The 26,772-nt window shown below is 35.6% G+C and overlaps 1 protein-coding gene across 1 annotated transcript in view; it reads right to left on the bottom strand.

Annotated features, from left to right (window-relative positions):
* The window catches only part of kar (monocarboxylate transporter 10-like protein kar), a 262,103-nt gene extending 237,688 nt beyond the window's left edge, over nt 1–24,415 (bottom strand). The window contains exon 1 of the mRNA XM_069823752.1: nt 24,318–24,415. The gene's annotated coding sequence lies outside the window, so the exon portion shown is untranslated. The remainder of the gene's footprint in view (nt 1–24,317) is intronic.
* Nucleotides 24,416–26,772: the final 2,357 nt, after the last annotated feature.

Below are 26,772 nucleotides of genomic sequence, written 5' to 3'. Positions count from 1 at the left end.
ACTATGAATTACCGGTCCCTTTTGCAAGGGTATTAGGAAGGTCTGGCGAGCAGGCATTCATCTCCATTCTCTGTTCTTGAAAGACAGAATCTCTCTCTCGTCCAAACATTGGACCAGGGTGGCAAACTGTAATATTTTGCAACTAAATAAGAAAACATAAATTATTGTGTAAAGAAGTTAAATATTGCTTAAATTTAGTATATAACATATCTATTTTTGTATTTTTTAACGTTAGCACCTCTTGAATATTATGTTTTGTATAGATTTTGAAATAATTTGAATACCCTGTAATGAAGAAAGTTGGCATAACATTTGAAACTACGTTGTACATTTGACCCGCGCAGATCAACGATTTCGCTTTTAGTCTATAGGCCTACGTATTCTTTGTTGTGACAAGTGGAGCAAAATGTGAAGGTGTTACTAAGTGTATTAATGCGATGAAAACATGAATCCGTTAAACGATTTAGTGTGTAATCTTTTGGAAACACCGTTCTCTTGTTGGTGTGCAGAAGATAAGCAAGATATTTTAAAATACCGCAGAACAACACCTCACATTAATATAACTAAGAAAAAAGTGAAAACTGGTGGTCGGTCATACAATATTCAGTTTCAAGATTCGTGGTATACCGATTACAACTGGTTATGTGGGAGTCACTATAACGAGAAGTTATATTGTTGGCCTTGTCTTCTTCTGGGGAACAAGAAACTCGCTTGGAATTGAACTGGATTTTGCGATTTCAAAAATGTCAATCGCGGTCTTCACAGCCATGCAGATTCAGCTGAACACATTAAATGAATTTTGAAATTAAAGGCACTGCAGAAGAACGTGAACACCATTGCGGATGCACTAAAGGAAAGTACTAGGTTATACGTAAGTCAATTTAATGAAAACGTACGTTTAAATAGACTGGTAATGCACACCGTAATCGATACGGTATTGTTTCTAAGCAAGCAGGAGTTGGCTTTTCGCGGTCATGATGAGAGTATTTCGTCACAGAAAACGGGAATTTCAAAGAATTATTGGCTCTCATTTCATTGGCCCTTTGAAAATTAGAAATCACTATGAAAAAATTAGGCCTGTTTTTGGGGGGGGGGATCTAAAACGATTCAGAATGAAATAATTGATTGTATTTCTGAATGCATCAATGAACTTGCAAGAGATGAAATTACTAATGCCCCTTTCTTTTCCGTTCAAGTGTAAGTTTTCTATTCAAGAGAATACTGCTTTGATTTAGTAGTAGCTACTTGATTTTACTGGATAGGTAAGCTTATATTGGAAGTTGCATGTTCCGAAGTTGATTTAAAATATGAATACAGTTTACGATTGTGATTTTGAATTTTGTTATGGGTAATATTTCTTGTGTACTCTTTTAATTTGATGTGTTGTATAAAATGTGTTAGATTTTGTCTTTTTTATGTTATGTAGATTTGTGGTTGTTTTATTATGTTGTGGTATGTATTGTGTGGAAGTTTTGTTGGGACAGTGAATTCTTCGGGGTTAAGGGGACGTAGCTTCCGAAAATGTTGAAAATTTGTTTATTTTATATGCTGTGCTTTTCATAAAACTTAAGAAAATGGTTAATATATTACATTAATTCAATATGCCCATCGTATAGGTTATAAAAGCATTCGCGACGTCACGGCTATAACTCCAGGAAATTACCTAGAATTCTATTGACCTTCACCTAATTTATCCGGCACGAGCCGCCACTGTATAAATGTCAATGTCATTTCCAATCAGTCCCTCCGATGACTTTTGCTTTGGCATATCTTCACGGTATACTTCACGTATTACAGCAGAAAACTCAACTCACAAACTCAGAAAACGCTTACACAGTTTAAAACAACTATCCTAGTCAAGTACCACGCGGCTTTCGAAATATATTTTTTTCTTACTGGTTAATTTTAAATTATTCGATTTCTCTGCGCTCTGGTGGCAGTAAAACGTAACACACAGAATTACTGATAGTTCCAACGAGCACAGAATGCTGTGCTCGTTGGATAGTTCTATGATATCACTGCCCTCTGCTGGATAAAAGGAAACAAATTACAGTTTCAAAAATATCGACAGAATGGTCAATAAATTCAAGTATATAATATATAATACGAATATTTAGGCAACTTTTAGGCATTTATAGGCAACTAGACATTTATTAGCGAAATAGGTAATTATTATAGACACTATAGAATTCGCATATAATACAATGCCTTAAAATGGATATGTAACCTAAAAGGTTGTGTCTTCAGGTTAAGGATTAAAATAGGCATATATAGACATAAATCCGCAGCTTAATCATAACGAACTGCGATTAAAATGAATTCTTTTCCATGGGCTTACCTAAAATTTGTATTATTATTATTATTATTATTATTATTATTATTATTTATTTATTTATTTATACTGGCAGAGTTAAGGCCGTAGGGCCTTCTCTTACACTCTACCAGGTCACAAAGTACACAAGCAGTGAAAATTTAACAAAAAGTTAAAGAACAGAATACTAACATATTACAAAAAAATAATAGCATAACAACTCTTATTTTAACACATTTCTATATTTTCAATACAGTTTTAAAAAGTGTTTAAAATTTAACTGAGCAGATCAGAACTGTATTTCTAAATGTACTATTTCAATAACAAATATGACCGAAATGTACATCTCGATCTACTAAACATGATGTATAGTGAAATTTTTTCTTCTATTTTTGTTTTCGATTCCTAAAATACCATGTTTTTAGGATTGATGGTAGTCTAATATTTACTGTTCATTTAAATGTTTCGTCCAACACACGCTAACACCACTACAACAGAGAAACAACAGAGTACCCTGATTTGTAACAAGGATATCACCACAGTTGCAATGTACGTGGCGGACCAAAGTAAATAATGACGGTCTAATATCATTTCCAAAAACGTTAGACTCATAGATAATGGTTTTTTTTTCTAGGGAAACCACAAAAGTTACAGAAAAAATTTATTATACTTCTTTGTTCCGTCATTTATGTACTTATCAGCAGTATTTTTTTGGCAGTTTGTATCGTTTACACCCTGTATATACACATATTGGATATGTAAACGTGATAGATTACAAATGTTAACATAAGTCACAGCTCATGGCAAATTTATTTATGGGTTGAAAATGGTATCTTGAAAGTTCATTATTTAAGTTCTCAATACATTTCTATGTTTCACTTTATGGCGTAAGGTCACTTTCCTCCCCTGTGTAAATACATACACTTTTCACCGCCAGAAAAGTGTCTGAATTCACATTGCCTGAAGGATCTTCTCAGAGACAGTGCAAAATCTCAGCCCTGACCTACCTGCTCGTGCCAGGGCTCGCTCTCTTCCTCTCTCTTGTTCATCTTTTTACTTTCGCCGTTTGTGAGGCCGCTACATTCTTTGCGAGTTTTCAGGTTGAAAGTTTTGGAACGTGGACTAAATCGTTGAAGGACAATAACAGTGGCTGACAGTGCATTACCACTAAATGACCAATTGATAAATTGACCACGTCAAGTTCAAATCGATGTGAACTCGGAATAATGAATAGGGTCTAGTCGCAGTTGAGTGGCCGTTAGATGATCTCGGTGTAATTCTGAAAGCAGTAATTACTGCCATTGCACTTCAGAATGATGCAATCCCGGGTTCCTTTCCGTTATGTTGCATGCTTATCATTACACATACTTTCTGGTATACTCGATCATTGAAACCAATATGATTATTAAATTAATCTCTTTGGGGACGAAAGTTGTGTAGTGGAATAAAGTGCATTAGTTTAATTCCCTACATTCGACGTGCATTCCAATGTCAAACACTTCACAAGGAATCGGTTGTACTGGTTTCCGCACAGATCAAATATAGATTGCTCATTGCTATGTTAAAATCGGTTGCACTTTGAAGAGAACAACCGCCAGGATCGTCACCCGTCTGCCGTAAATGAGCACGAGATGGCAGTACAGTCGCTAATATAATTCAAATGGGAGTTATGACGTGACTCCTTATGTAACAACTAGATGGCAGCATAGTAAACCTGACAAAAGTTGTTACCGTCAAAGTTTATAACGCAGAGCAATCGGGGTATATATGATCTAGGGTTTCGGCTTCAACACTCATTTACAACTTGTGCCTAGGCCTAACTACACGTAGACATCGGAGGGTATCGAACATGATCATCATCCACATCAAATTAGGCATTAGCAGTCCCTATCTCCTGGTACCTCAGCTTGCCATCTTTTTCGTGGTCAATATCACCTTTCCCTCGCGTTTGTACTTCAATAGCTGATTTGGAATTCTTTCTTCAATCATTTTTCTAACAGTAAGTGTTCTGTCCAATGAACTCTAAGTTGTGTAACTTTATTCTTTGTGGTAAATGTCTCTCGTTATTTTTGTACCTCTTCGTTTCTTTTGTACATCCACATTCAGTCTCTTACACTTCTAAACATTTCATTTCTACTGGCCTTGGTTTATTAAAATATTTTTTTTACGTGTAACGTCTTTATTGGACCTACATAACGAAAAAAAAAATGAATGATTTCGTGGAACGTAAATTACACTGGTGAACATGCAAATACTTACGTCATATCCGATGAATCTAACAATGTAAACGAGTCCATTCCTATACACAAGGCTGTCCATACACACTTATAGAAGAGTTTATTATAATCCATGGAGGGGGAGGGAGTTGCAACTTATTTAAATAAATGTTGCAGTGTGCTTTGACATGGACGCGAAACAGACGTGTGCACAATACATGAATAACTATGAAAAGTTAATACAAGGTTGATATTACCCACATATAGATAGGTAAATAACAATAACAATATTTACGGAATATTCTCACGTGTTTATGTACAGCACATCAGTTAAACCAGCCACAGGCGTGGCTCATTCGGTTAAGGCCCTCGCCTGCCGGTCTGAAGTTGCGCTCGGGTGCGGGTTCGATCCCCGCTTGGGCGGATTACCTGGTTGGGTTTTTTCCGAGGTTTTCCCCAATCTTGAGGTGAATGCCAGCTAATCTATGGCGAATCCTCGGCCTCATCTCGCCAAATACCATCTCGCTATCACCAAACTCGTCCACACCTGTGGAGTAACGGTTAGCGCGTCTGGCCGCGAAACCAGGTGGCCCGGGTTCGATTCCCGGTCGGGGCAAGTTACCTGATTGAGGTTTCTTCCGGGGTTTTCCCTCAACCCAATATGAGCAAATGCTGGGTAACTTTCGGTGTTGGACCCCGGATTCATTTCACCGGCATTATTAGTTTCATCTCATCCAGACGCTAAATAACCAGAGATGTTGATAAAGCGTCGTAAAATAACCTACTAAAATAAAATAAAAAATCACCAAACTCATCGACACTAAATAACCTCGCAGTTGATACAGCGTCGTTAATAATCCAACTTAAAAAAAACTCGTTAAATCTTAATTATTATCTGTGGCTCAAAAACAGTTCTTTACTTGTGCTCTTAATAGTACATTAAGTAAGTAAGTAAGTAATAATAATAATAATAATAATAATAATAATAATAATAATAATAATAATAATATTATTATTATTATTATTATTATTATTATTATTATTATTATTCAAAGTGGCATTAACTCAGTTGCAAAATGGTTGGAAGACAATGGTATTAAAATTAACGTCTCAAAAATTAGAAAAACTTCTTCACTGAAATTTAATTAATTATTATCTAAATAATGTTCTAATATCCAGAACTGACTGTGTAAAAGATCTGGGAATATAAACTGACAATAAAATGTATTTTCATAGTCATGCTGATTACTTTAAAATCATACAATTAGAACGTTGGGAATAATACGGTCAATAACATTCTTTTTCCACGCCTGATTCTCTCGTATCATACATTGCATTGGTGCGATCGAAACTCGAATATGCATCTGTAGTTTTGAACTCAATTACAACTACTGATTCGGCTAAATTAGAAAATATACAAAAACAATTGATATCTTTATGTTCATTCAGATTTCTGCCGATTAATTCCGAATATAGTTATGAGAGAAAATGCGAATAATTTAATTGTCGAAGCCTATATGCTATATGCCATGAGCTCGATTATCTATTGTTTGCAAGGTCCTCAAAGATTATATATCCTTCTTAAACAATATTAATTTACGTATTTCGATTAAAGATATGAAAACTCACAAATTTTTCTATAATAGAAATTCAAAATTTCTTTCATCAATCTTAGATAGCCTACATTAAAAATGTCAACATGCATGGCTGCGAATTCGATCCTTTCAACTTTGTCAAAAAATCTGAAAGTTAGAATTCATAAAACAATTATATTACCGGTTGTTCTCTATGGTTGTGAAACTTGGACTCTCACTTTCAGAGAGGAACAGAGATTAAGGGTGTTTGAGAATAAGGTGCTTAGGAAAATATTTTGGGCTAAGAGGGATGAAGTTACAGGAGAATGGAGAAAGTTAAACAATGCAGAACTGCACGCATTGTATTCTTCATCTGACATAATTAGGAATATTAAATCCAGACGTTTGAGATGGGCAGGGCATGTAGCACGTATGGGCGAATCCAGAAATGCGTAGAGAGTGTTAGTTAGGAGGCCGGAGGGAAAAAGACCTTTGGGGAGGCCGAGACGTAGATGGGAGGATAATATTAAAATTGATTTTAGGGAGGTGGGATATGATGATAGAAACTGGATTAATCTTGCACAGGATAGGGACGATGGCGGGCTAAAGTGAGGGCGGCAATGAACCTCTGGGTTGCTTAAAAGCCATTTGTAAGTAAGTAAGTTATAGTGATGATCGAAAATTGATAACGGCAAAGATATAGAATTTTGCCTTTAGTCAAATTTATTTATAATTATATAAAAAAACATTTTTGTGCGAGATCGTGCGTATTTGCTTGCTTTCCGCACAAAACCAATACGCGGTAAGTGTGAAATACCACATTCAGTATTCCCAACGTAACACACATAACAATTTCCCTCTTCTTACCGCTTAAGCGCCATATTCATTTTATTGCTTTAGCTTTTAACGTATTATTTTTAGAGACGTTTAACATAGTAATAATTATAAATTCGAAACTCACCACTGCAATTTCTGCAATTTCACCTAAATTGCACTGTTAATTATTGTTTTTAAATATTTGCAAAAATTAAGTAAACTCTACAACACCACAATAGTAATATACGTTACAAGAGCGGTATGTTGACGTTTTCATGGTCGAGGAAAAGATTGAAAAAGCGAAACGTAGTTGAGCTTTTTTAATTTCCGAGAACATGAAAACAAACATACCGCTCGTGTATCGTACATTATTTTGTGCGAAGATCGTTTATTACATACGTGAAAGACGAATTTCTAATTAGTTGCAATGAAATCTCCATGTTGGTTTCTGTTTAACGACGGCAACTTCGGAAAACCAAAATATCTTTCTTCAACATTGTTGCTATTAAATGTTTTCTGTGTTTACTATACTCCAGCAGGCCGTGATATACGTCTGTTTTTTTCCCCAGTCTATAAATGCGAATTTAAAACAAACGGTAAGGTTATGTAATGATTTATTTTTCATTTTAATATTTTAACAATATTATTTATATAACATATTGCAGTAATAACATCGTCATCTGGAATCTTGTTGATTTTTTCACGGCTTCCTTAATGTTACTTGTATCAGGAATGCAATAAGTTTCCTGGAGTAGTAGACTTTACTTAATTTTTGCAAATATTTAAAAACAATAATTAACATTGCAATTTAGGTGAAATTGCAGTGGTAAGCTTCCAATTTATAATTATTACTATGTTAAACGTCTCTAAAAATAATATGTTAAAAGCGTAAAGCAGTAAAATGAATGTCGCGCTTAAGCGGTAAGAAGAGGGAAATTGTTATGTGTGTTACGTTGGGAATACTGAATGTGGTATTTCACACTTACCGCGTATTGGTTCTGTGCGGAAAAAAAAAAAACAAATATGCACGATCTCGCACAAAAGTTACTGCATGTAGAATGCAAGTAACATTAAGGAAGCCGTGAAAAAATCAACAAGATTCCAGATGCCGATGTTATTACTGCAATATGTTATATAAATAATATTGTTAAAATATTAAAATGAAAAATAAATCATTACACACCTTACCGTTTGTTTTAAGTTCGCATTTATAGACTGGGAGAAAAAAAAAGACAGACGTATATCACGGCCTGCTGGAATATAGTAAACACAGCAAACATTTTATGGCAACAATTTGAAGATAGATATTTTTGTTTTTAAAAGTTGCCGTCATTGAACAGAAACCAAGATGGAGATTTCGTTGCAGCTAATTAGAAATTCCTCTTTCAGGTATGTAATAAACGATCTTCGCACAAAATAATGTACGATACACGAGCGGTATGTTTGTTTTCATGTTCTCGGAAATTTAAAAAAACTCAACTACGTTTCGCTTTTTCAATCTTTTCCTCGAACATGAAAACATCAACATACCGCTCTTGTAACGCATATTACTATTAAATGCAGTGAACATGCTATATGGAGCTAATGACTTTATTTCCTCATCATCAGATGTAACTCTAAAAGCACATCGCGCTCCGCTGGGTAGGCTATGAATTTGCAGGTGAGTGAGTGGAGAGGAAAGCATAGAAACCATAAGAGCGTCTATAACGATATTTTTATTGTATATTTGTAAACTTTCAGGATTTTAAATTCTGTTTATAACGGAGTAATGCCATTTTGGGTTGTGAAACGAATGACTGTTTACATTAATAGTTTAAATTTAGTGATGACTATGGTCCGTACTTTTTCCCAGCAGGCTACGAGATTAAGTATTACTGGAGGTTTTAAGTGAGCGATTTGCGTGCGTCTAGCAACCGAAGTACTTGTCTGATGGCACACGCTATTCTTTTTTCGTAAAGTGGGGCAGAATAAGATATGGGCTACTTTAACAATTACACTAATATTCACAATTTAAATTATTTAAACTATGTACACTAGAATACGATATTTTTACTATTTAAACTATAATAATAAAGAATGTAGATCTACATTGGTCAAACATTATTTAAAATATTAAGCTTAATATGCACAGTGTTGCGTATTGTAATGCAAGGTATTTCATTTAATAATACTATAGCCTACTTATTTTGTAAATTGTGTACAATAGTGTAAATAAAGTTTGATAGTGTAAGCCTTCATCATAGGCGGAGTTATGGGGTAGCATGGGGGGGGGGTACTGGCTCCCCAAACTTGTCTCGACTTTATTTTTTTTTCTATTAACGTTAGAAAATATTGAATTCAAAAGATCTATTTTGCTTTTGTTTATGATTAAATTTTTGTGCTTAAATTTATTAATTAATGCCTTCAGATCCTGTGTCTGGACTATAATATTTATTTTAAATTTCAGAACGTATAAGAATATATACCTCATTTGAAGAATGGAAGAACTGTAATGTTTCTTTTGTAACAGCCTATACTCATGTGTTAGAAGTCTGCAGGTGTTCAGGCCGCCGCTTGGAGAAATATGAATAACATACTGCACAACAATGCAGAAAAAAGAAAAGTGATCCCGGTATAATATGTAAACTTAAAGACGAGATTAAATAAAATAAACTTCATATAAAACTTCATATTAAATAGTTTATGTTAGCACTGTTACGTAGTTTTATTGATGTATGCAAGTGTTTCTGTACGAGAGAGAAAAAGAGGGAGATTGTTTTAAGTTATGCCCTATTATAATTTGTAGTTAACCTACAGTTTAAACCCTGTACAATTCGGTCCGAAACATCGCGGATATGGGTGTAATACTGTAAGAAACATGCCCCCCCACCGAAAATACCTTTATGAAATGATCATATTCCTATATACTGTACTGTACCACGGTCAAGCTATAACGGGGTGAGGAGGTAAATGATGTCCCCTATAAGCCCGTTATATGGGGATTCTATGGTTTTGCTTTGCCCCCCCCCCCCCCCAAGGAAAAGGTTCACTCTCGGCCTATGGCCTTCAGTCTTTATGATAGTGTAATAGTGAAAATAGCATATTTTAGTGTATATAGTATAAAGGGGTGTTAGATATTGACTACTTTCAAAAGCCGATTGTCAGAAAGACTGCTTTTCGTCTTTAGAATATGATCTTTTTTCAAATATTATTTTTGTAGAATATTTATTTTTAATACATCAATTTTCTTTCATCATGTTTATCATTCCTTCCATCCAAATTGTCTTATTTAACATTAAATTGCACTTGTTTAACTCTTTAAAATTATATGTAACTAAATGCGGTACATCTACATTTTGGTCTTACTTACAAATGGCTTTTAAGGAACCCGAAGGTTCATTGCCGCCCTCACATAAGCCCGCCATCGGTCCCTATCCTGTGCAAGATTAATCCAGTCTCTATCATCATATCCCACCTCCCTCAAATCCATTTTAATATTATCCTCCCATCTACGTCTCGGCCTCCCCAAAGGTCTTTTTCCCTCCGGTCTCCCAACTAACACTCTATATGCATTTCTGGATTCGCCCATACGTGTTACATGCCCTGCCCATCTCAAACGTCTGGATTTAATGTTCCTAATTATGTCAGATGAAGAATACAATGCGTGCAGTTCTGCGTTGTGTAACTTTCTCCATTGTCCTGTAAGTTCATCCCGCTTAGCCCCAAATATTTTCCTAAGCACCTTATTCTCAAACACCCTGAACCTACGTTCCTCTCTCAGAGTGAGAGTCCAAGTTTCACAACCATACAGAACAACCGGTAATATAACTGTTTTATAAATTCTAATTCTAACTTTCAGATTTTTTGACAGCAGACTAGATGATAAAAGCTTCTCAACCGAGTAATAACAGGCATTTCCCATATTTATTCTGCGTTTAATTTCCTCCTGAGTGTCATTTATATTTGTTACTGTTGCTCCAAGATATTTGAATTTTTCTACCCCTTCGAAGGATAAATCTCCAATTTTTATATTTTCATTTCGTACAATATTCTGGTCACGAGACATAATCATATACTTTGTCTTTTCGGGATTTACTTCCAAACCGATCGCTTTACTTGCTTCCAGTAAAATTCCCGTGTTTTCCCTAATCGTTTGTAGATCTTCTCCTAACATATTCACGTCATCCGCATAGACAAGAAGCTGATGTAACCCGTTCAATTCCAAACCCTGCCTGTTATCCTGAACTTTCCTAATGGCATATCTCCCTGCTTTCCCGCAATGAATTGGAAAAGCATCAGATATAAACTGACCTATACGGACTCTGCTGTATGTTTCACTGAGACACATTTTAATTAATCGAACTAGTTTCTTGGGAATACCAAATTCAATAAGAATATCATATAATACTTCCCTCTTAACCGAGTCATATGCCTTTTTGAAATCTATGAATAACTGATGTACTGTACCCTTATACTCCCATTTTTTCTCCATTATCTGTCGAATACAAAAAATCTGATCAATAGTCGATCTATTACGCCTAAAACCGCACTGATGATCCCCAATAATTTAATCTACGTAAGGAGCTAATCTTCTCAAAAGAATATTGGACAAAATTTTGTACGACGTCAACAAAAGTGATATTCCTCGAAAGTTACCACAGTTGGTTTTGTCCCCCTTCTTAAAAATAGGTACAATTATGGACTCCTTCCATTGTTCTGGTACAATTTCCCTTTCCCAAATAGCAAGTATAAGTTTATAAATTTCGCTATATAATGCACTTCCACCCTCTTGTATTAACTCTGCTGGAATTTGATCGATACCTGGAGACTTGTACTTTTTCAGAATTTCTATCGCAATTTCGACTTCTGAAAGCGTGGGTTCGGGTATAAATGGCTCAGCAGTTTGTATTTCAGTTTCGTCCCGATCATTTCTATCTGGCCTATGTACATTTAGTAGTTGCGCAAAATAGTTTTTCCATCTGTTTAGGACTGATGGAGAGTCTGCAAGCAAGTCACCATTCTCATCCTTGATCACGTTTACCCTTGGCTGATATCCGTTCTTAAATTCCTTTATACCCTTATATAAATCTCGAATGTTTTTATTCTTACTATTTGTTTCTACCTCATTCAGTTTTTCCTTCAAGTAACCTCTCTTTTTATTCCTAAGTGTACGACTTGCTTCCCGTCTTTCATTGAAATAATTATCTCTCTTCACCTCAACTGGATCCTGTAAGAATTTCAATTTTGCCTGTTTCCATCTTTCTACTGCAATGCAACAATCTTCATCAAACCACGGTTTCTTTCGCTTAGTTTCATAATAACCTATGCTCTGCTCAGCTGCAATTTTGATACTATCTCTGATATTTTCCCACACGCTGTTAACATCTAATTCTTTCTCAACTTCGTCGGAACTTTCTAAAGTGGCAAATCTATTCGAAATTTCGACCTGATAATTTTGCTTAGTTTCCTCTTCCTTTAATTTCAAAATATTGAATTTAGTAATATTAACTTGTTGCTCTACTCGCTTGGCTACTAATAGTCTTTCTCTTAATTCTCCAATTACCAAATAATGGTCAGAATTACAGTCTGCACCCCTGAAAGTTCGAATATCTACTATACTAGTATGTCTCCGTTTATCTATCAAGATGTGATCTATTTGGTTGTGTGTCAATCCATCTGGAGAAGTCCAAGTATATTTATGTATATCCTTATGGGGGAATGTTGTACTTTTGACAATTAAATTTTTCGAAGTGGCAAAGTTGACTAATCTAATTCCATTGTCACTAATAGTTACGTGTAGGCTCTCTTTTCCAATAGTTGGTCTAAAAATATCCTCCTGTCCTACTTTAGCGTTGAAATCCCCCAATAAAATTTTCATGTGATATCTAGGTAACTGATCAAAAGTATGTTCCAATTCCTCATAGAAGCTATCCTTTATATGGTCGTCTTTCTCTTCTGTAGGGGTGTGAGCATTTATAACTATGATGTCACACCATCTACCCTTAAGTACTAAATATGATAACCTGTCACTGATAAATTCGACCTTTTTTACTGCTGATTTTATTCTTTTATGAACAAAGAATCCTGTTCCTAATTGGTGATTATTGTTTCCTTCCCCATAATACAACAAGTAATCTCCTATTTGTGATATTCCATTCCCACCTAACCTAACCTCTTGTACTCCCACGAAGTCTATTCTATATCTAGCTAGTTCTTTAGCTACTAATGTTACCCCTCCTGATCTATAAAGACTAGTTACGTTCCAAGTGCCAAATCTCAAAACCTTATTCCTTTGCTGTGGTCGTGCCAGAGAATCAGTCCTATTCCGAGGCTTATTGTAGGGATTCGTAACAAGCTGTTTTTCTACGGTGATGGGTTGTTAGCCCTTCGCCCAACTCCCAAGCTGAAGGACCACCCCTTATCGGCTGTCCACGACTGCTTATTCAATATAGTCGCAGCTACCCTCCGACATTTTGGTCTTACTGTAATAATAATAATAATAATAATAATAATAATAATAATAATAATAATAATATTAATGATATTATTTTTTACTATTATGGTATTGTTATTCCATTGTTTTCTGTATTGACGTTATTTATATTTGATATGCATTTTTATATTGGTTGAATGGAAGAGAAGGCTTATGGCTTTAACTCTACCAATACCAGTAAAAATAAATCAAATAAATAAATAAATAAACAAATGATTTAAATTGTAGGAAAGGTCATCGTAGTATCAATCTTTATAATAATTATTATAATTATAATTATTATAATACATTTTAAACAGTCTTCAAGGTCAAATTTTAAATTATTAATAGAACGTCAACTGCAGAACAAACAAGATGTAAGTTAGTGTTCCCTGATAGTACCTGTAGCACGCGTCAACATGTCACGCCAATATAGTCTATGAATAACTAACCCTACCTCTGTACGCCCAGGGACAGAATACGGTCCCTAGTGATGACTACTAATGTAAGGGGATTGGCAATTAATACTTTAAATTAGGTTCTGTTTCTATTCTTACAGCTACTCACAACAAACTCCACTTGCACTTACCAAGATCTGAAGCCAGGTTCAGTATGAAAACAAACAGGCTATTAGGTAACGCTGCGTCGCTTTGCAGTATGCTGTAGGTATAGAAATTTAGCTTCGGAGCGACATTATATTACTGTAAGTCACCTGCGTCGAGAGATTTAAAACATGGATAGAGCAGATCGATGGATTTTTAGTTACTGAGTGCAATGTCTAACTCTACATGATGTAGGGAGTACGTAAATACAGATTATTATTGCATTGTACCAGGGTTGTAGTACTGGGGAAGAGAGGGGTGTAAGCATGGGGAAAGAGTTTGCTATCCCGTCCACAAAGCCGGAGCCTTCAATGACGTTTCTGTGACGTTTGGCAAACACACTGAATACATATCTCTTGTCCCTCTACCCTTTAATGACGCGAGGGTTGAAGGGAAGTGATGAGTTACGCGTTCTGGCTTGTGACGTTTGCTACAATTGTAGCACAATTTTGCATCCCTGCATTATACTGATTGCCTTACAAACTCTACTTCATATACCGGTACTACAATTCAGTCACTGGCATGGGTGTGTACGTCTCCACCTTAGAACACTTCTCATACACACGTAGTTTCATAAGGTCGCGTTAACCTTGGACGCAGTTATCCGATGTCTACAAACTATTTGCAGAAGCCTTGATTTACGTAACCTTCGAAACAATTCACGCATTTCATACTAAGTTATACTTCGTTCACTGTTAGAATGGGTCCCAACATAAACAAAACAAATTGTAGGCTATCCGTTAGGGCGTATCGAAAAAAAACCGAACATTTTTTTCCCGAAATAAAACATGTTAGGGTTCGCAAAATTTGCATAATGGTGCCAACGTTTTTTCTAACATAAGCATGTTTGAAAGTCTTCGCTTGATGCATACCGCTACTTTGTTATTATTGACAGATAAAATAAATGGAGTATTATTTTTAAGTTCCAAGAGATGGCAGGAATCGAAATATAAGAATAAGTCACCACTCATGAGGCAACTAAACCGTAAGATATTGGAATGAGTTGGCTAGTTTCTTTCCTCCTCCATTGCATACATCGCCGATTAGCTACATATTACTCTAATCAAACTTCAGATGCATACAAACAATTAGTATTCCTGTTACACATATCGTCAAGTGAGATGTACTGCCTGGTAATAGATGTAGGGTAAAGTTGCCTAATTCCGTGATACGTTTTTCTCATTGAATGTCACGGGGTTGGGTATCTAGCTAGGAAGTTCATCGATGTCTCAAAAGTAGGCGAAAAATGCAATCTTTCGAGAAAGATGTCTGGCGCTATGGTCGAACGGCAAAGCTTTGACTGACATTCAATTTAAAAAAGTATCACGGGATTAGGGGTATCACGGAAATAGGCAACTTTACCCTACAGATACGGAAATAAAATTTGGAGCGAATCTTGATGGGAGTCGACCTATATGCAGGCAACAATTTCGTACGACAGTCCAAAAGTAGCATATATACAGACGCTCTTGTTTACTGCACATTCGCAGTGTGTTGTAAGCGAAATTTCAATAAGGGAGCTCGAAATTTTATTTCCGTATCTGTACATATCAGCCAGAACCTCGATCAGAGGCGAATTCCCCCATATGGGATAATATAAGGAGATTTTCCATTTAACTTGGATCAGCTAGATTTGTAGTACGAAGCGATACATCTTAAAGTTTATTTTTCCTTCAGCATTACATCAGACGTGTAACTGTCAGCTTACGAAGCAACTGCCAAGTGTAGAGTTTTACACCGCTATTCAAGGAATTTACACATAAAGTGTGAAATGCCAAGTCATCAGTGTTCCGACTTACTATGTATGATGCTTTCATTATCTCCGTGACCTTCGCGAGAATCGGTGTTTTAATAATGAAGATTAACACATAGACCTACGTCATGTGTTACTAGAGCACTGTAGGAAGCATTAATTCAGATGTTCATCTAAACGGTGCAATATATTGCATATGGTTTGTCATTTTAAGTCCATGTGATATAAAACGATCAGTATGAAAGAAAACTGTGCGGAAATATGTATAGGCCTTGCATTGCTACGTAAAAGTCAAATCAATTTCGGGGCCTAGTATTCACTAGCTATAACAAAAGATCGCCTTACAATCTCCATATAGAAATTCCATACAATACTGTAAGCCCCATATATTATTAATGAACCTATAAATGTGTGCATGGAGGGTAGAGTAGATTAACACAAAACTCTATAATGAAAAAGTATTTAGATCTCTTTTCCCCAAAAATACAAAACAATAGCCTATGCTTATTTGGCCAATCATTAAATGAAGATCGTTATTTGAAGGATCGCCTCGTAAGCTATAGCCTAGATTATAAAAGAGTAAGCAATTAAAGCATTACATTTTACACGGTTAGGTCTAAGTATTCCTGTTTTAAAATTTGTGGAATACTACTTTAGGTATTTCTCTTATTTTAGAAAGGAGAATTATTCACTTTGTTTCAGGTTGAGTACTGTAAGCTGTAATAACGAGAGAGAAATCCCCTTAATTTATTGATGAACTGAAGTTATAGACCTACATCGCTTGCAGAAAGAACATACAAAAGCAGGTAGATTCTATTAAAAGAAATGGTCTTACTTTACCATACAATAGACAGCATTTTTACTATAATTTCTTTAAACAATCATCTCTGGAAACATAGATTCTAGTCGTTACATTTCTTAAGTTATGTTGTAGAAATATAATGAAGAAAATCTTTAGAATCTATTGTACTCCATTTTGTACACATTTTTCTCAAAATATATAGGCTTAATACATGTATTATTCCACGTGTAACATTCCCGAATAAATTCACTCCTTGACACCGAATAACAATACGGACTCTACTTCTTGGACTCAACTCCGTTCTTGCACGTAGGGCCTTTATCCTCAAATGTTTGTTATGTAAGCGCATATTTCGGACAAAGTTTCTTCTTATCGAGAACGAAACTTGTTTTTCGCTACTTACTAAATGATTTAACAATACGCTGGTTTGAGGGTTGTGTAGCCTTTGGAAAGACTATTGATCAGATTTTTTGTATTCGACAGATATTGGAGAAAAAATGGGAGTATAAGGGTACAGTACATCAGTTATTCATAGATTTCAAAAAAGCATATGACTCGGTATTCTCGTTCGATTAATTAAAATGTTTCTCAATGAAACTTATAGCAGAGTCCGTATAGGCCAGCTTCTGTCTGATGCTTTTCGAATTCACTGCGGGCTAAAGCAAGGAGATGCACTGTCACCTTTACTTTTTAGCTTCGCTCTAGAATATGCCATTTGGAAAATTCAGGACAACAGAGAGGGTTTGGAATTGAACGGGATACATCAGCTTCTTGTCTATGCGGATGACGTGAATATGTTAGGAAGAGAAAATCCACAAACGATTAGGGAAAACACGGAAATTTTACTTGAAACAAGTAAAGCGACAGGTTTGGAAATAAACCCCGAAAAGACAAAGTAGGCTATATGATTATGTTTCGTGACCAGAATATTCTACGAAATGGAAATATAAAAATTGGAAATTTATCCTTCGAAGAGGTGGAAAAATTCAAATATCTTGGAGTAATAGTAACAAATATAAATGACACTCGGAAGGAAATTAAACTCAGAATAAATATAGGAAATGCCTATTATTATTCGGTTGAGAAGCTTTTGTAATCTAGTCTGCTGTCAAAAAATCTGAAAGTTAGAATTAGAATTCATAAAACAGTTATATTACCGGTTGGTCTGTATGGCTGTGAAACTTAGACACTCACTTTGAGAGAGGGACAGGAATTAAGGGTGTTTGAGAATAAGGTTCTTAGGAAAATATTTGGGGCTAAGAGGGATGAAGTTACAGGAGAATAGAGAAAGTTACACAACACAGAACTGCACGCATTGTATTCTTCACCTGACATAATTAGGAACATTAAATTCAGACGTTTTCTGGGCAGGGCATGTAACACGTATGGGCGAATCCAGAAATGCATATAGAGTGTTAGTTGGGAGACCGGAAGGAAAAAGACCTTTGGGGAGGCCGAGACGTAGATGGAGGATAATATTAAAATGAATTTGAGGGATGTGGGATATGATGGTAGAGACTGTATTAATCTTGCACAGGATAGGGATCGATGGTGGGCTTATGTGAGGGCGGCAATGAACCTCCGGGTTCCTTAAAAGCCATTTGTAAGTAAGTAAGTAAGTAAGTAAGTAGGCTTTGGAAAATGCCGCCTAAACTTGCTTAAGCACAACTCGTACTTTTTCACTAAATACGTTGCAACAAGGCAAATATATTATTCTGTTGTGTATATAACTAAAGCTAAAAAAAAGTCTTTCTCAATACAGTTCCGAAAACTCACAGAAGATAGACTACATAAAGTACCAACAAAGTTGTGTCGTCGGCTTAGTGTAAACAAGGAAAATTGTGTCCTTTCCCTTGCTTAGACCAAATAGTTAACCGGAAAAATTCGACGTCCCACACATCACAAAGCGATCTCGTGGCTCGGCAGCAATGCCGATAGCTTTGATTTTACTCGCTCTGTGTAAGTAGTTAGGCCTAAGTAATGTAGGAGAAACCACTGTATACAAAGTAAAATAGAAAAACTGAAATGAGGGTAGCTACAATATTAAAGAGAAAATGACTTTTAAATAACTTATCATACAGACAGACAGACAGCATGATTGGATGGTGAAAACGTGTATATTACCATGAAACCTAGAATTCGATTTTTCCACTATCGTAATAATATTACTTATACTAGCCGTACCCGTGTGCTCCGCTGCACCTGTTAGAAATAAATACAAAGTAATTATATAATTAAAATAGGACGTTTGATCCAGGAAACATTCGTGATTGATAGAAGGATAAATCGTTTAATATGTTACTTAATTTAAATTGTATTTAAATAATTAAAATGCGGTCATTTTGGTCCAGAGAACAATCATTTGGTGCAATGACAATTCCTTTAACATGTTTTTAATTGTTATTACAATCATAGTTTAATGAAGATTGACATATTTAGTTTTAATGTGTATACTTTATATTACTTGCTATATGTTTCAGAAGTTACTGTAATAACATTGTAGAATTATGTCCATCTAGAGAAACTACACTTTCCGATGGTGAAATAATAATTAAACAATTAATTAGCTTCCGATATTACTTCATACAAACACAGAAACATTCCCTTAGGCTATGTTTAATAGCTTTCGATTGTTGTTGTCCAAGGCCCCTTATAGACGAAGTCATTTGTTTTTATTTCAGTACAGCGCCTTAGATGGCGTTGTTATTGTAATTTTAAAACTCATTTATCTAATTAAATATCTGTCCTATCAAAATTTTGTATAGAATAAACCTTATCGGAAATTATTTTTAAATAAACTTTTGTCATGTAATATTTTTCATGAAAATCAATAATAAGCGAGATATTTCGATTTATTTAATTCAGGCCCCCTTATAACCCCCCTTTTAAATAACGTATTTTGAGTGTCATATAGCCTAAAATCTAAGTTACAACGAACTTAATTTATATTCCAATTTTCATATAAATCGGTTCAACCGTTATCGCGTGAAAAGGTAACAAACATCCAGACAGACAGACATACAAACAAAAATGTCAAAAAAGCGATTTTCGGTTTCAGGATGGTTAATTATACATGTTAACACCAATTATTTTTGGAAAATCGAAAATTACCAGAAAAATTTTGGCTACAGATTTATTATTAGTATTAGTATAGATGACGCACGATGAGTTGATAAAATCAATGTTTGCTGTGACAAATAATTGCCGTCTATTACTTGAATGGAAGACAATTGTTTTGAACTGCATGTACTCTAAAATAGCCTATGTAATAGAAAACAGGCATCTGTTAAAATGCATGCCACGGTCGTGTGTTGGAATACCTTATAGGGCATTATCGTTGAATGTGATGTTCAGTGTTGTCTGTCTTGGAGATCAAACGTCGTGCTGGCGCTAAACTCGTCTCATCACGTAGCCATAGTATTATCGATAAAAGCCTAATGTGGACTTCGGTTCAATTATCTTAATGATATGAAACATACTCAATAAAGGAAAACAGTAACAGGAAAAGAATAAAACAGTAACACAAATCTGTTTTCCTTTAACCGTTAAGTAATCTTTGATACCGACGTAAACTGGACTACAGAGTACAAACTTGACCAGTCCTAAAAGTGTAAATAGATGGTAAAATTTGCAAACATCCAATAAGACAATCAACTTAGACCAATCATCAATAATGTCAAAAAAACAACAACAATTTTCTCATATCACTGGTGTTGAAAATATCTACTTCCACTAAAATCTCAAAGTCGATTTTTATTGCATCAAAATGCAATCTCACTCTGTAGCCTATATTCGGAAAATAAAATTATGATGTAAGTGATACCAGCCAAGTGTACAACTTCTGTGTAATTCCCATGCTTGGACCATGAACAATAATCGGTGGGAAGCATTTCTCAAGACCCGTTGATACACGGTGGTTGACCATTAAAATCTAATGACAGACACCCTCTTAAACCATCTCTGTGATATTTGCTTGCTACAAATACACACTTCAAGCCGCGTATCCACGATGCGGGGCTGCCACGCGCGGCACCTCTCGCAGCAGCTTTGCTTGTTGTTTGCCTCGCGGTTTTGTTCTTTTGGTAGCGAGGCAAGAACGCAAAGCAGCGAGAGCCACCAGTTAGTGCGCGACAATTGAGGTGGTTAACATCGGGTTGTGTGATGACATCTTTATCAACGAACACCCTTGCGAGGTCGCCGTGCACTACAGGCTAACTAAGCATCATGAGGCAGCCTTGCTTCTTGGATACGCGGCTTTTGTATTTTCAATCATCTCATCTCTTCCTTACCAGTGAGTTCTATGTATAATAGATCGACTATTCACAGAAAAGAAGGAAAAATTAACAAGATTGACTTTTCGAGGGCTGAGTCTTTGCACTTAGGTTTATTTTGGCATTTGGCCCATTGTGCACTCTAAATATGAGATGATTGTCTATGTCCGACAAGTGATCTGGATGACATTCGTGACTCCGATGCTGACAGGTAGGTATTCTGTCTTAGCTCCGACAGAGCCAGGTCCCATTCTGAGAAGAATAGGCACCTGATAAGCCCTTGGGCCCGGATGCCCAATCCCTTCCTACTGTATGTAATCATCGGAAACGTGTACTACCCCGGTGACCTCACCCCAGCTCATTTTTAACTATTGGAGATGATGGATGAAATAAGGATAAAGTGGAGTGTGTTGACGGAATGACAGAAGCAAACGGGAGTATCCCGAGAAAATCGCTCTGCAATATCTGCTTTGTTCACCACATATTCCATCACAACCTACCCGGGATCGAACCCGGGTAAGTGGAAGACCAGTGCGTTAGTGTTAGAGCCACAGACTCGGCCAATGACAAGATTACACATTTCAATGTATCTGCTAGACAATGACGAGGAGTCTCAACAGTGCAATGTGAAAGGATACAGTGTTAATGTACCTGTATTATAAAACAGTTGTATGTGATGAAAAATACAGAAATGAATATGTAAGAGCGATTAAAGGCTTCAAAAGTTAAAAATGAGCAACTTAGAAATAGTATAAACATGTTTAATTTTTTTTCCAATGTTAAAGATATTTTTTATTATATGGGTACAGTAGGCCTACTTTGATTCCGTATACAGAAAATTTATGTAATTTAATTTTACATAAAAATGTAACAATAGCCTACAGAAAACAAAAACTCATCATCCTGCGTTTGGTTACTTAAAGCCTCCAAGCAACCCGCAACATTGTAAGTATGTATGCAGTATAGCTTGACGGCAATTAAGTGTCATTTCACATACAGGCAGTTAGAAGCGTTTCCGTGTGGCACTACTAAGTGGTTCAAAGCATTAATGGATTAGCAAGTTTCGTTACATTTATTGGCCGTTTAGACTGAACAGCTGTAATGCTTTGTCAGCTGAAGCTTCTGGACTGCTGGCTGCGAGGAACGATCGCCGATAACCACAGTGGCTCAGATGCGCTTCAGGTGTGAACTCGTCCATTTAAACCAATGCAATGTTTTGCTCTAAGACTTCTGTGATATTTAATTAATTTCGTCTTTTTGAGGATAAAGAGGAGAAACCGTCGGTGCTACTGGCACAGGTACAGGCGACCGATTAGCTCAGTTAGTAGAGCTACAGAGCAACTAGCTATGGACTGGAACGTCCAGGGTTCAATTCCAGGTGGTGACGGGATTTTCCCCGTTGCCAAAACTTCCAGGTCGCCCCGGGGTCCACTCAACCTGCTGTAAAATTGAGTACTGCGTTTCTTCCATGGGAAAAGGCGAACGGATCATAGTACCGACCACACCATCTCATTCTAGTGCCGAGATCTTGAAAATATCGATCTTTACTCCCAACTCCCCCTATAAACTTTAAGCCTATTTGTAATACAAATAAATCACTATCTTTTGTTAATGGAATGGTATTTTTAATTTTATGTAAATCTTATATGGAACAAACTCTCAACGATTCCGAAAATGTTCAGACTATGAATAATCCTACAGAATGAGACAAAATACCTACCTACCTACCTACCTACCTACCTACATTGTCCGATATTTACATCTATTATCAGGCAGTACATCCCACTTGACGATATGTGTCAGAGGAAGAACAATTGTTTGTATGCATCTGAAGTCTGACTAGTGTAATATGTAGCTAATCGGCGATGTATGCAATGGAGGGGGAAAGGAACTGGCCTTCCTACCTCATTATCTCCTGGCCTAGTTGCCTCATAAGTGTTGCCTTCTTGGTATCACTTGTAAGGTTCAGCTCTATCTTCGGACAGTTGACTAAAAACAACAATCTACATTGTGAAGAGCCATTACACATCAAATTATGTCTGTAGGCACACCTTTACACTTGTTTGTGCTGTAATGCATATTGTATTGTGAGTATTGCATTTAATATATCACAATATATTTTTCTTTATTTAAATCTTTGAGTCCTATGACATATTTATTTTCAGATGTTACGGCACTACAATTATTTCAAGGTCAACATGAGTTTAAGTTTATTTTCAGACTGTTTTATTGATTATTTTATAAATGAGTAAAAAGTAATATGTGCAATGGTTTATAAATTCGAATAAATTAATTTTCACAACAGCAAGAGCTTGTTTTGTTATACTTGTCTATTATAGTGTATGCATAAGATACAGATAACCTATATGTGTCAACCTGATGATGTTGACAAAGAAAAGAAAAGTATTTAGGCCTACGACCCCACCATTCCTTATTATTTAGAAAAATATGAACTTAGAGAAATCAAAGTAATAGGCTTTAAGATAGAACCCAGAGGAACTATTCCTCACTTTTTAAAATTATTTTAGCAAACACATAATCTAAAAATCCATACATTGAAATTTATTGTGTTATTAGCTCTTAAAGGATCCATAGTCTTCTAAGAAATCATTGTTGTAACTTACAGCTGTAAATGTCTATATTTATGTATTTGTATAAATCTTTGTCCCGCTCTTGGTATCAGTTTTAGATAAGGTTTATATAATGCAATATTAATTTTCTTTTTTACAATCAGGCAAATTGATAAAGTATACTTTGTTCTCGTGGCAATCCTCTAATGAGTTAAGTTTCTAATAAAGGTGTCAAATAGGCCTATTATTTATTCTCAAATGCAAACAAATATATTACGTGGTACACATTTTTTATTCAGACACGTGCATCTGTTATCAGGCAGTGCATCTCACTTCACGATATGTGTCAGAGGAAGAACAATTTGTATACAACTGAAGTCTGATTAGCGGAATATGAATATGTAGATAGTCAGTGATGTATGCAATGGAGGGGGAAAGAAACTGACCATCCTAACCCATTTATCTCCTGACTCAGTTGCCTCATTGTGGTGCCTTGGTGGTATCACTTGTGAGGCTCAGACTCGTCTTCGAACAGTTGACTAAACAATAACAACAAATAAACGTAAGATAAAATTCGTTTTGCCAGTATCCTAACCTCCCTTGTTGTTTCAGGATTAATAATTTGACAACATTGTCAGAATATTTATGCTCTGTATTCCGTATCACTGGAGCCTAAATAATAAATCTGAGTGAAAAATATTCATACATTGTATGTTATTCCGTATTTTTTTTCTGTTTTCATAATTCCAATAAATGTGTGCACAACAGTAAATGTTTTCTGAATGCATCGTACATAGTTCCCATGCCGACCATGCTTTTTATGACGTCAGAGTTTAGCAGTGAACATATCGACACGCTCCATTACATTAACTAACAACTTGCAATTTATACACTACAGTGTTCTGCATATACATTTGATATGTATTTATATCGAAAAAACGAACATCTTACCTTCACTATGAATATCGATCCGACTTCTGTTTCCACCCTCTAGTGCCATATGGTCGCTTCCCGTCGCCATTTTGAAGCTCTTTCTATAAAGCCGCCATGACCCCCTACGCAAAGCAAGTGTAACCAAACCCAACCACGAAACACTCATGACAAAAATAATACTGACATGACGTCATAGATAAGCAAGGGAAAGAAATGTGAATGTATGTAATATTCTAACAAAAAATATGAACGCACTGCATTTTTAACGATTTGGCGTAAAATATAATTGATTTTAATAGTATCAACCTACTTGACAAAGACAGCAGTACTTCTAAAAGTAATCTATTACTGAAACAATGTAATAATTCGTGCTTTATTTGCTTTGTTTTATTTAAAAAAAAATCTAGATCTAATTTTAATTTGATTAGGCTAGCAGCGGAGTTCCTACAGATCTTTGACGAACTTCTTAAAAGCATGTTAGCAATCGTCTAAATTGATTTTAAATACAATGGAATTATACGTATTAAAGAGAAATAATTTTCGAAGTATTTTGCATAAATTTTATGAAGTTAAAATAAATTAAAAGTAAATATAAGTATCAAGTTATAGCTATATGAAGAAAATTCATTGATTTATTTAGCCACTTAGTCTATTTATTTATTTATTATATTTAATTATTATCAGATGCCTGAAGAAATACAAAAATAATTTACAACTATACACCAGGAAGAATGACGGATTTGCTCTTGTGGTGGATAAAGCCATGGTTGTCTAGACATTTCTCGTGATTCTCTCGTTTTCCTTCGTCATTCCGACAACGCTCTCCATAATTTCCTATCTATTACCATTTCTTTCTCAAAAATAGGACATTTCCTATGTTTGCGTGACGCTGAATCGATCGTACGCTATTGTGGATGTCCTTCGCGATTAGCAAATAGCAATGGTGTTGAATTCTAGATGACTCGTAGATCAGCATAAGAGTCATCGAAGCCCTCCAGGTTCGTCCTTGTCTTACTGAGACATGAGTACAGTCCATTCTATATCATGGAGTGCAGTTCGGTGGCTCATTTGAACACCCACTTATAGATTTATGACTTCCTAGACAAACACCTCTGACCAGTCCATCCTGTCCCCTCGTCCCAACATTGCACAGTTGCCACAATCCCGGTGAACCTCGAAATGAGAGGATTCGTGGCCGTCATCCCCATCTGGACGCCATGTGTTTTGAAGAAGAGAACGTAATATCACAAGCTGACCACTCAATGAATACACCCTCAATGATAACTTACTCTCGTGCTAACTGACGGGATTATTGGAATTCGGAAAAAATGTGGCAGCTATGCCTCCGCGTGGATTTTAAAGGAGCCTCACAATTCTTCTGAACGAGGGTTGTGATTGGTTACTAACAGAAGACAAGATTTCCGTCATAGTAAGGAAGACATTTATTTATGACAACCAACTAGTAGGGGGCAGTAGAAGGTCTGTCGGCAAAGTCCTTTCTATGAAACTGCACTCCATGAAATAAAATGGATTATACTCGTGTAGATCTGTAAGGTATGGCAGATCACAACCAGTGGTACAGCATATGGACTTGATACTTGGAGAGGAATGCGTGGTGTGGCGGATGGCGGGACGGCTTAGCCTGACAGCACAGCCTGTACACAACTCATTCTGCATAAAAAGTCTTTTTAGGCTGAAATACTTAGAAAATAGGGATCTCCCATGCCCCACCCGATAAGTAGGGCTATCTCCATACTTATATATAATACGATAAGTGTGATAATACAATGTAAGCCTAATATTTGTTTGATGTAGACTAAGGGTTAAAAATAAATAGCTTTAATATCTGTTAATATTATGTAAATAAGTCCAAAATGAATATTTAAGAATGTAATTATAATTGTGAAAGTTTTCATAAAATAAGCCTATAGTTTTAATTTCATATTCATTGAGCTACTGTATATTTAGCTAACTAGATGTATATAGGCTAATTTAATCCGTATAAATTCTTACGACATAGCTATTAGTGCATTATATTCAATTCTTACAGTAGGTACTTGGAAGTAAATCGATATATAAAATATGTTGACTAGTCTGAAAGATATTAGACGTTTATAACGAGGTTCAAGCAAATTATTTTTTTATCAACCAACAAAAATTAACATCAAATGAAACCGTTCAAAGTAAATAATTAGCTATTATAGACATTAGCCCACACGTGCAGAGTTACCGACCTCTTCAGCTGAAGAAAATATGCAATAACCCGATAAAAAAAGTCTCAATTTTTTAGTATTCTATAACGGCTGGAGTCAAAACAATTTTTTAAAATTATGTGGACATATTTAAATCTTTAAACCTTGTTTCAAGCAGTTTCTAGTTGAAAGCATAATACTGAATAAATTTTAGAATAATAAATTTCTTGTTTTGTTCTATTTTCATAGCGAAAAGGAATGCGTGAATTTTGAAAAACAAT

The sequence above is a fragment of the Periplaneta americana genome, chromosome 4, assembly GCF_040183065.1.
Source record: "Periplaneta americana isolate PAMFEO1 chromosome 4, P.americana_PAMFEO1_priV1, whole genome shotgun sequence".
NCBI lineage: Eukaryota > Metazoa > Arthropoda > Insecta > Blattodea > Blattidae > Periplaneta > Periplaneta americana.
The sequence above is the reverse complement of the archived record's forward strand: the minus strand, read 5'-3'. Positions and strand labels throughout refer to the sequence as shown.